This window comes from Leptodactylus fuscus, chromosome 1 (genome assembly GCF_031893055.1).
Source record: "Leptodactylus fuscus isolate aLepFus1 chromosome 1, aLepFus1.hap2, whole genome shotgun sequence".
In the NCBI taxonomy this organism is placed as follows: Eukaryota; Metazoa; Chordata; class Amphibia; order Anura; family Leptodactylidae; genus Leptodactylus; species Leptodactylus fuscus.
The window spans coordinates 281491602-281500116 of NC_134265.1; the positions used below are offsets into that span (position 1 = coordinate 281491602).

The 8515-nt window shown below is 41.8% G+C and overlaps 1 pseudogene; it reads left to right on the forward strand.

The window, feature by feature from the left end:
* Nucleotides 1-6714: 6714 nt before the first annotated feature.
* LOC142190924 (U6 spliceosomal RNA) lies at nucleotides 6715-6809 on the forward strand (annotated as a pseudogene).
* Nucleotides 6810-8515: the final 1706 nt, after the last annotated feature.

Sequence of the window (8515 nt, forward strand, 5' to 3'; positions counted from 1 at the left end):
GGTCACAAAGTTAGACACTTCTAAGACGCTCCCATTCAGGGAACATTTTTCAAAAGTGTTGAGACATATTGTTCTGTTCTTTCTGTTCATAAATATGTGGTAAATGATGTGCACCATAAATTTTGGCACAAGTGTAGACAGAAATGTGTTGGACTTCTATTGATAAAAATCCCCCACGGTGTCTTATATAGGTCAAGAGCCAAGGTTGTCGTTAAAGGATCGTAAGCATGTCTATTCAGAATTTCTCTGGTCAATGCATAGTTATTTTTGGAATGTGATAATACCAGCCTGTGTACTAATGTAAATGTGCCAGAACTGTGGCTCAATCTCCACCAAAAAACTGTGTATATGCTTTACACTATATTTATCAACTATTTGTGACACTTCCTAACAGCTTCTGTTTCCTGCACAATAGGTGGGTGCTGCTTACCAAAAAGGGACAGTGCTTGTAATGGAGCATGTGACAACATGCATCAATTTTGGCACATTTTTTTCAGGAAACTAAGCCAATGCATAGGTGGTGTAAATTTACACTACACAATCTAATAATACACTAACTCAGGGGCCACACGGTGGCTCAGTGGTTAGCACTGCAGAGCTGGGGTTCTCGGTTCAAATCCAGCCAAGGGCAAAAAAAACCATCTGCAAGGAGTTTGTATGTTCTCCCCGTGTTTGCGTGGATTTCCATCCCATACTCCAAAAAGACATACTGATATGAAAAAATGTACATTGTGAGCCCTATGTGGGCTCAAAAAAAAACCCACTAACTTTTTCATGTAAAACAGGAGAAAAAACAATGCAAACAAAGGCACAAATATTGAATTTCAACTACAAAGTGCAAAAAATATTGTCAAAAAGACAGAAATTCATAAATGAATGAAGTTTATTAGAAGTAATTAATAGAAATAAGGAAACAAAGTAACAAAATGAATACAAATAAATTACATACAAGACAGGGGAACCAAAACTACCAGAAAAAACAATGTGGAAGGTACGTGAATCATATTGGTGCAGGGTAAAAATAAACATACAATGCTGCTCTAAATTATTCAAGAGACAATGTCTCAATATAGCATGATTGTAAAAATATAAACCATAAATCCCTCATCTAAAACCATATAATAGGGGTGTAGGGTCTACAATGTAACAAGTACATATATAATAGATATATAGAGCATCGGCCTTTCTGAAACAGATAGCAGTAAAGAAAAGTGACCAAGTGTGCATAGTAATGAACAAGGCAGAGTCTAATAGTGAAGCACAAGAAAACCTGGTCAAGTTCCAAACATCACCAAAGTAGACCTGCAGGAAAAAAAGCACCTTTAGTAAATCATAAAGAGACCTTACCACAAATGTACGCGCCCCGACGCGTGTTTCGCCGATATGGTAAGGTAGACCATCCTGTGTCTGTGACTATTATTTTTTATTTACATTGATTTTTTTGTAACTAATAAAGGAAGAAAAGAATTTTTTAACAAAGGAGACGCTGGATTGCCGTTTTTTTTATTGCACTGCTCAGGCATACATGGCTGACTTCATGTTGGGCTGCTTTTGTCTTTCATTCCGGTAGAGGGGAGGGCCAATCGCATTAATGATTGCCACAAGCAACTGGTGTAGAATATGATGGAAATGTTTCCATCAACTCTCACTGTCGGCAGAGAGCAGAGTTCCTCCAAGAGGCTAACAACTGCCATCCGGTCCACACCCACCAGGGGCACACTCTCCAAGATCTGGGACATGTTAATGGCACCCCCTTGTGAAACTACCACCATTGAGGGGCCTAGTGTCACCAGGAGGGACAAGTATAGGCGCATGTTGTGGGAATACCTGGCTGACCACAGCCCTGTCCTCACCGATCCCTCTGCGCCCTACACTTATTGGGTGTCAAAGTTGGACTTGTGGCTGGAAAAGGCCTAATACTCTGCTGGTGCAAGGCTCAAATCACCCAAAGGGCCAAAAACTAAAACTCTGCTGGTGCAAGGCTCAACTCACCCAAAGGGCCAAAAACTAAAACTCTGCTGGTGCAAGGCTCAACTCACCCAAAGGGCCAAAAACTAAAACTCTGCTGTTAAAAGGCTCAATTCACCCAAAGGGCCTAATACTCTGCTGGTTAAAGGCTCAACTCACCCCAATGGCCAAAAACTAAAACTCTGCTGGTGAAAGGCTCAACTCACCCAAAGGGCCTTCTACCCTACTGGTTAAAGGCTCAATTCACCCTAAATCGCCAAAAACTAAAACTCTGCTGGTTAAAGGCTCAACTCACCCAAAGGGCCAAAAACTCTGCTGATAAAATGCTCAATTCACCCAAAGGGCCAAAAACTAAAACTCTGCTGGTTAAAGGCTCAACTCACCCAAAGGGCCAAAAACTAAAACTCTGCTGGTTAAAGGCTCAACTCACCCAAAGGGCCAAAAACTCTGCTGGTAAAAGGCTCAATTCACCCAAAGGTCCTAATAATCTGCTGGATAAAGGCTCAAATCACCCAAAGGGCCAAAAACTAAAACTCTGCTGTTAAAAGGCTCGATTCACCCCAAGGGCCTAATACTCTGAGGGTACAAGGCTCAACTCACCTCAAGGGCTTAAAACTCTGCTAGTACAAGGCTCAACTCATCTCACAGGCCTAAAACTCTGTTGGTGCAAGGCTCAACTCACCTCAAAGGCCTAAAACTCTGCTACTACAAGGATCAACTCACTTCAAGGGCTTAATACTCTGCTGGTACAAGGCTCAACTCACTTTAAGGGCCTAATACTCTTCTGGTACAAGGCTCAACTGACTTCAAGGGCCTAATACTCTGCTGGTTAAAGGCTCAATTCACCCCAAGGGCCTGAAGCTAAGTTTGGGAGGGCTCACCCAAAGGGCCTGAAAAGTAAATTTATGTACGGCTCAGCTGAAGGGCCTCTAACTTAATTTGGAAGGGTTCACCTCAAGGGCCAGAAAAGTAATTTTTGGAGGTCTCACCACATCACACATACACAATGACAGTTAACGGTGGGAGCTGTTGGATTTCTCATTGCCTATACCATCTGTGGTTGTCATGGGCAACATGAATTAAAGGGGTGCATACTAATGTTTCTTTAACTTAAAATTTGTCTTTCTCTCCATACTAATGTAGGGGAAAGAAGGTTTCCAACTTTCCATATTGAGTTTGGAGTGTCTAGTTGATAGGCTGTCATAGTGGGGTAATCCTGAGACTTGGGCATGTTTGATGCACCCAGCCATGCTTCCCCTGCTGTCCCAGTTGCAGAAGTGTTGGCATCATTTCCTGGGGTGTCATTGCGGACTTGGTGACTCTCCTTAGTCGAATTTGGGTTTCCCCTGAAATGAACATTTTTCCCCATAGATTATAATGGTATTCGATATTCGGTTGAATAGTCGAATATTGAGGATGTACTTGAAACGAATATTGAATATTTCACTACTCGCTCATCTCTAGTTATAAAACTGTCCGAAGGTGCGTATTTAGAGCACTTCCATCTGGCATCTGCTCTTATGAGCAGAGAAAAAAAATGGACTTGCAGGACTTTTTCTCCATTCAGAAAATAAGGATTCCAGATGGACAGCAAATAAGGCCGGGTTCACATCTGTGCCCCGGCCTCCGTTATATGCAGGTTTCCGTTTCCTGCCCGAAACTGGACAGGAGATGGAAACCTGCATTCATTTTTCAAACCCATTCATTTGAATGGGTTTGGAAAGTACCAGCCATGAACACCGGTGAGCATCTTGTGCTCTCCGCGGCAAAACTGTTTTTTTTTTAACTGGACACAAAGTCGGATATGCAGTACTTTGTGTCCGGTTAAAAAAAAATGGTTTCGCCGTGGAGAGCACAAAACATTCCCCGGCAGGACACTGTCTGTCGGGTTTCTGTCTTCTGTCTGCAAAAGATAGAAACCCAACAGACGGAGATCGAGCGCAGATGTGAACGAGCCCTAATCCGTTTTTTCTTTTTTAACATTGAGGTCTATGGAAAGCGGATTACAAACATTACAAACGGATAGTCATCTGTTCAAGTCAGTTTTGCAATCTGTTTTTCTTTCCCTCTGAGCATGCTAAGAATGAAGAAGAGAGGCAAAAAACGGATTGGTCAAAAGCATACACAAATAGACGCAAACTGACACAAATGGTCAGTTTTTCTGAATGGACATCTTATAAAGACGGATTCGGTTATCCGTTGTGGATCACCATTTGGAATCCTTTCTGTAATAAACCATTTTTTTTTTAAAACAGTTTGCAAGTGGACAAATACCAGACGCAAGTGTGAACCTAGCATTAATTTGTTTCCTAAAAACTTGGCAAAATGGTACTTTTGAGCTTTGATAACATAAACCCCCATCACGGTATTTATAAAGAGAGGCTGAACTTAAAGTAATATTGGCAAGTAAAGGTATGTACAATAAGATACAGATTCTGTACAGGGTTGTTATTCTGCTGTTGTTTTTGCCTTCATATGTTTCTAGTTTATGAGTTTCTAGTATATTGGATGAAGTAAACAGACATCTGACTCACTGCAGTCTGCAGCCATACTAAGAAGACACATAGACAATTAATAATAATTTAACAATATTGTCCTTTATTTGTTAATAAGCCAAGAATACTATTCCAAAAATATTTCAGAGAGGAAAAGAATCATTTGGTGATACATATACATATAATTCTTAATCACTATTAAACGTTATAGAACTTACTAGCAAACTTCTCAGGAGTTTCCAATCTGCTGTCAGTAAATGAATAATCTTGTTTATATTGCGAGGCTGTAAACTGATTTATACATAGTCCTGTTCTCTGCTGAGACTGTATAAAGAGCAGACTTCCTGCCATTCTCGGCATGTGCAGAGTTGGTCCATTTCACGTTGACCTAGGGAGCAGTCATTGCAACACCATTGTTGGAGGTCTAGCCCATACTTCAATGGACATGATCCAGTATAAATATTTGTATATTAATTATATATAAAGTGTCCAAATGGCCATGTGCAGTCATATCCAGTAGCCAAATACAATACAATACACGCTTCTATTTATCACCCTCGCAACTTAACACTCACTATGGCTTCAGGTAAAACAATTTAGTACATGTTGATGTGTTGTTCAGCTGATGTCTGCCTGCTGGCCTAATTTTTGCATTGATTTCCTATGGCTTCTCTTAATCCTCTCCTGGATGTCTGCAACAATGAGGAATGTATGAACACATAGTTTGTGTTTGTTTTTGGCATCAGCCACAGGTTCTGTGTTATACCACTTCCAAACTAAACCATGTATTCTGCTTTGTACTGGATTAGGAAGGTCGGGAATTGACCGCTAAAACAGTTATGTTTTTTCCAAGTAGGTTTAAGCCCCCACGTTGCTCAAAAGCTGCTTTTTTTTTTTGCAGATTTTGCTGGGTTTTTTTTAGCCAAAGCCAAGAATGGATTTAACAGAAGAGAAATGTCTAAAGCTGAGGCCACATGTAGCAGGCCACAGCAAAAAAGTGCTGCAGGAAAAAAAATGTGGCAGCAACGCATTGCAGTCTTTGGGAGCCTTCACACGGAGTTACGCTCTGTTCATTCTGAACGTAAAACTCGTTCAGAATCAGTGCGTAAAAACCAGATCCCATTGATTTCTATGGGTGCCGGCATACACACGCTCCCCATTGAAATCAATGGGAGGCTTTTTTTACCTATTGCTTTCAATGTGATACGCGCGTATGCCGGCACCCATAGAAATCAATAGGATCTGGTTTTTATGCGCTCATTCTGAACGAGTTTTACGTTCAGAATGAGTGGAGTGTAACTCCGTGTGAAGGCTCCCTTTCTATCAGTGCTTTTCACAAAAAGTCCGCAGAGATTTCCTACAGTCTAATTGACTGTGATGGTTTTGGAAATCGCAGTGTGTCCGCTGTGCGTATTTTTTCGCAATGTGTTCTACTTTGCAGGAACTGTAAATATGGCAGCCACTCAGGACCTGAGCAGGCACCACAGCCTGCAGGTCTCTGTTGTATTACGCCTGCAATCAGTGTCCTCGGACAACATGAATGCCACCATTTCAGGGAGGGCTACTAAAGCATACCACAAATACTCTATTTTTGTTGCTTTACATGGAATTTGAGAGAATAAAAACCCTGTATGCCTCCATATGAAATTAAAGACGTACAGAGGTCTCATAGGTCTCCAGTATTTGGGTGATATTCAGGCCCCATACTACTCAGAAGACCATTACTTTCTAGATTCTGCTTTACTTTTTCAAACCAGACACATTATAAAACTTTCCATTTTCTGCAGTAAGCTTCTTTTTCACTACTAAAGTGTTGTGGTGTTTTTAGAGTATATTCCAGACAAACTCTTATTTCCACTTGCGTTTTGTATTTCGTCTGACGGTAATTAGTAAATTGCATACAGACATTTCTGTGCTTAGAAATTACATTATCAATAGCTGATGGCTGTGAGAGGCCCAGAAGAGAAATTTAGAAATTTTAAATCAGTCTCCTGGGAATACACCTAATATATGTCCTGTAGTACAGTAAGCACCAGGTACTGCATCTACATATCAATTTGCCACTTTCATATACCATATGTATAGTCCCTCGTCCACCCAGTATGAAAAAGAAATCACAAAACAAGTCTGTTTCTATTGGCTTTTTTTGTTTTTTTACAATTTAGAAAATTCTAGCATATTATTTAGTCTTTGAAAAGTATTTTTCTTTGTTGTTATACAAAACAAGTAGAATTCATTTCATTTTTACCATGCTCGCTTCGGCAGTACACATACAGAACAATACAGAGATTAGCATGGCTGCTGCGCTAGGATCACAAGCAAATTTGTGAAGCTTTCCATATTTTTACACTTTCCAAAATACAATCATGGCCATAAGTGTTGGCAGCCCTGAAAGCAAACTGGACATAATTTCATACAAACTCCACAAATGGGCTGGATAAAATTGTTGGCAACTTTTCAAAACTGTGGTAAATAACTTTGTTTCAAGCATGTGATGCCTGTGGCAAGTAATAGGTGTGGGCCAGTGGCATAACTAAATTCTTGTGGGCCCCGGTGGAATCTTGTTCGGGGCCCCCTACCTCATCCCTACAGCAAATTCTTGATAGTGATGGTTACAGGTGCTAAGGAGTTTAATAATCTTAGTGTGGTTAGGGTAATCTGTGGGTCTCCTTTGCTTATGAGCCACATGGAAGCCAGATGTGCATTCTTTCAGGGGGTCCGTTCTGTGTATTCTTCAGGTCCCTCCTCCTACAGGAGGAGCCCTGGATGCTCCCGTCGCCGCAGAGGTGCAGGGTGTAGATGACTCCCACCATCGCTCCAGATCATCCAGGAGGAGTCATCAGTCTTGCCAATCACGTTCTTCAAGGTGGAGGTCACCCTCCTCCTCTGATGGTTCTGCACGTACCAAGCGGCTACAGCAGGTCATCCAGTCGGTGTGGTTCCAGGCACAGGTCAAACTGGTTCGAACAGAAGGTCACCCACCAGAGTCCCTCCAGCTCACGGTGTTCCTGAAGTCGCATCTCCTGCGTTTCCAAGTCCAGTCGTTGATCTTCTAGCAGCTGGTGAGTTTGGTTTTACTGGGGCTTGGTAGGTGGCTATAGCAAGTGGAGGGGTCATGCCTGTGCTTAAGGCCCTTCTCGGTAAGCTTGAGTTGGATTCCAAATCTTCAGTTGCTACCTCTTCATTGGCTAATGTTCATTTTTACAGGATTAGCCTGTTGGGAGCGCATTTCGCTGAGGAGGTTGGGCTAACCAGTACATAGACATTTGGAATTTGGTTTCCATTGATCAACATATGATTGATAGAGAGAAGAGGATTACAGTCACTGACCATGTAATGGACTGGAAGCCGAAAGTCGCCCATACAGTGAACAATTAGTTGCAGGCCTTTGCTGTTTTTAGATGAGTTATGGGTGAGTGACACCCAGAGCGGTGTTCCAAATTGTTCATTTATATGGACACTATTTATAATGCATACAAGTCCCATGGGGGAGCACCTGATGGAAATATGATGAAGAATTAGGCTGGCTTCTCAGCTTACATCCTGTCATCAGTTAGAGGGTGAAGGCAACTAAAGTGTGGTTACGTTTGATGATGTCACACTTTCCCCTTCCAATAGGCGGCTTCTGGGCTAGCCAACTCCCCTCAGGGTTCAGTGGCCATGCACCAGCCAGGGAACTGTTGGCTCTTTAACAAGGGGAATTGTAGATTATTCACCCTCTGCAAGTAGAAACACAAGTGTTTGGTGTGCGTAAGCAATCACCCCCCAGCTCATGCACCCATCCCAAGCAATCAGGGTAAAGCACAAGTCCTACTAACGGGTAAGACACCAGTTAGACTATCAGAGATGTCCACATAACTAGAGCAGTATCCCAATAGGGAGGCTGCTGTTAGGCTGTGGGAGGGGTTTACATTTGTTTTTTTCATCTCATTGTTTTATTCTGGTGAGCCAAGCTTCTCTGATAATCTGAAGTCGACCAGCGACCCTCAGGTGATCCCAAAAGTCTACTATGATCTTATTGGTACACAAAGTAAAAAAAATAATTTAAAAAA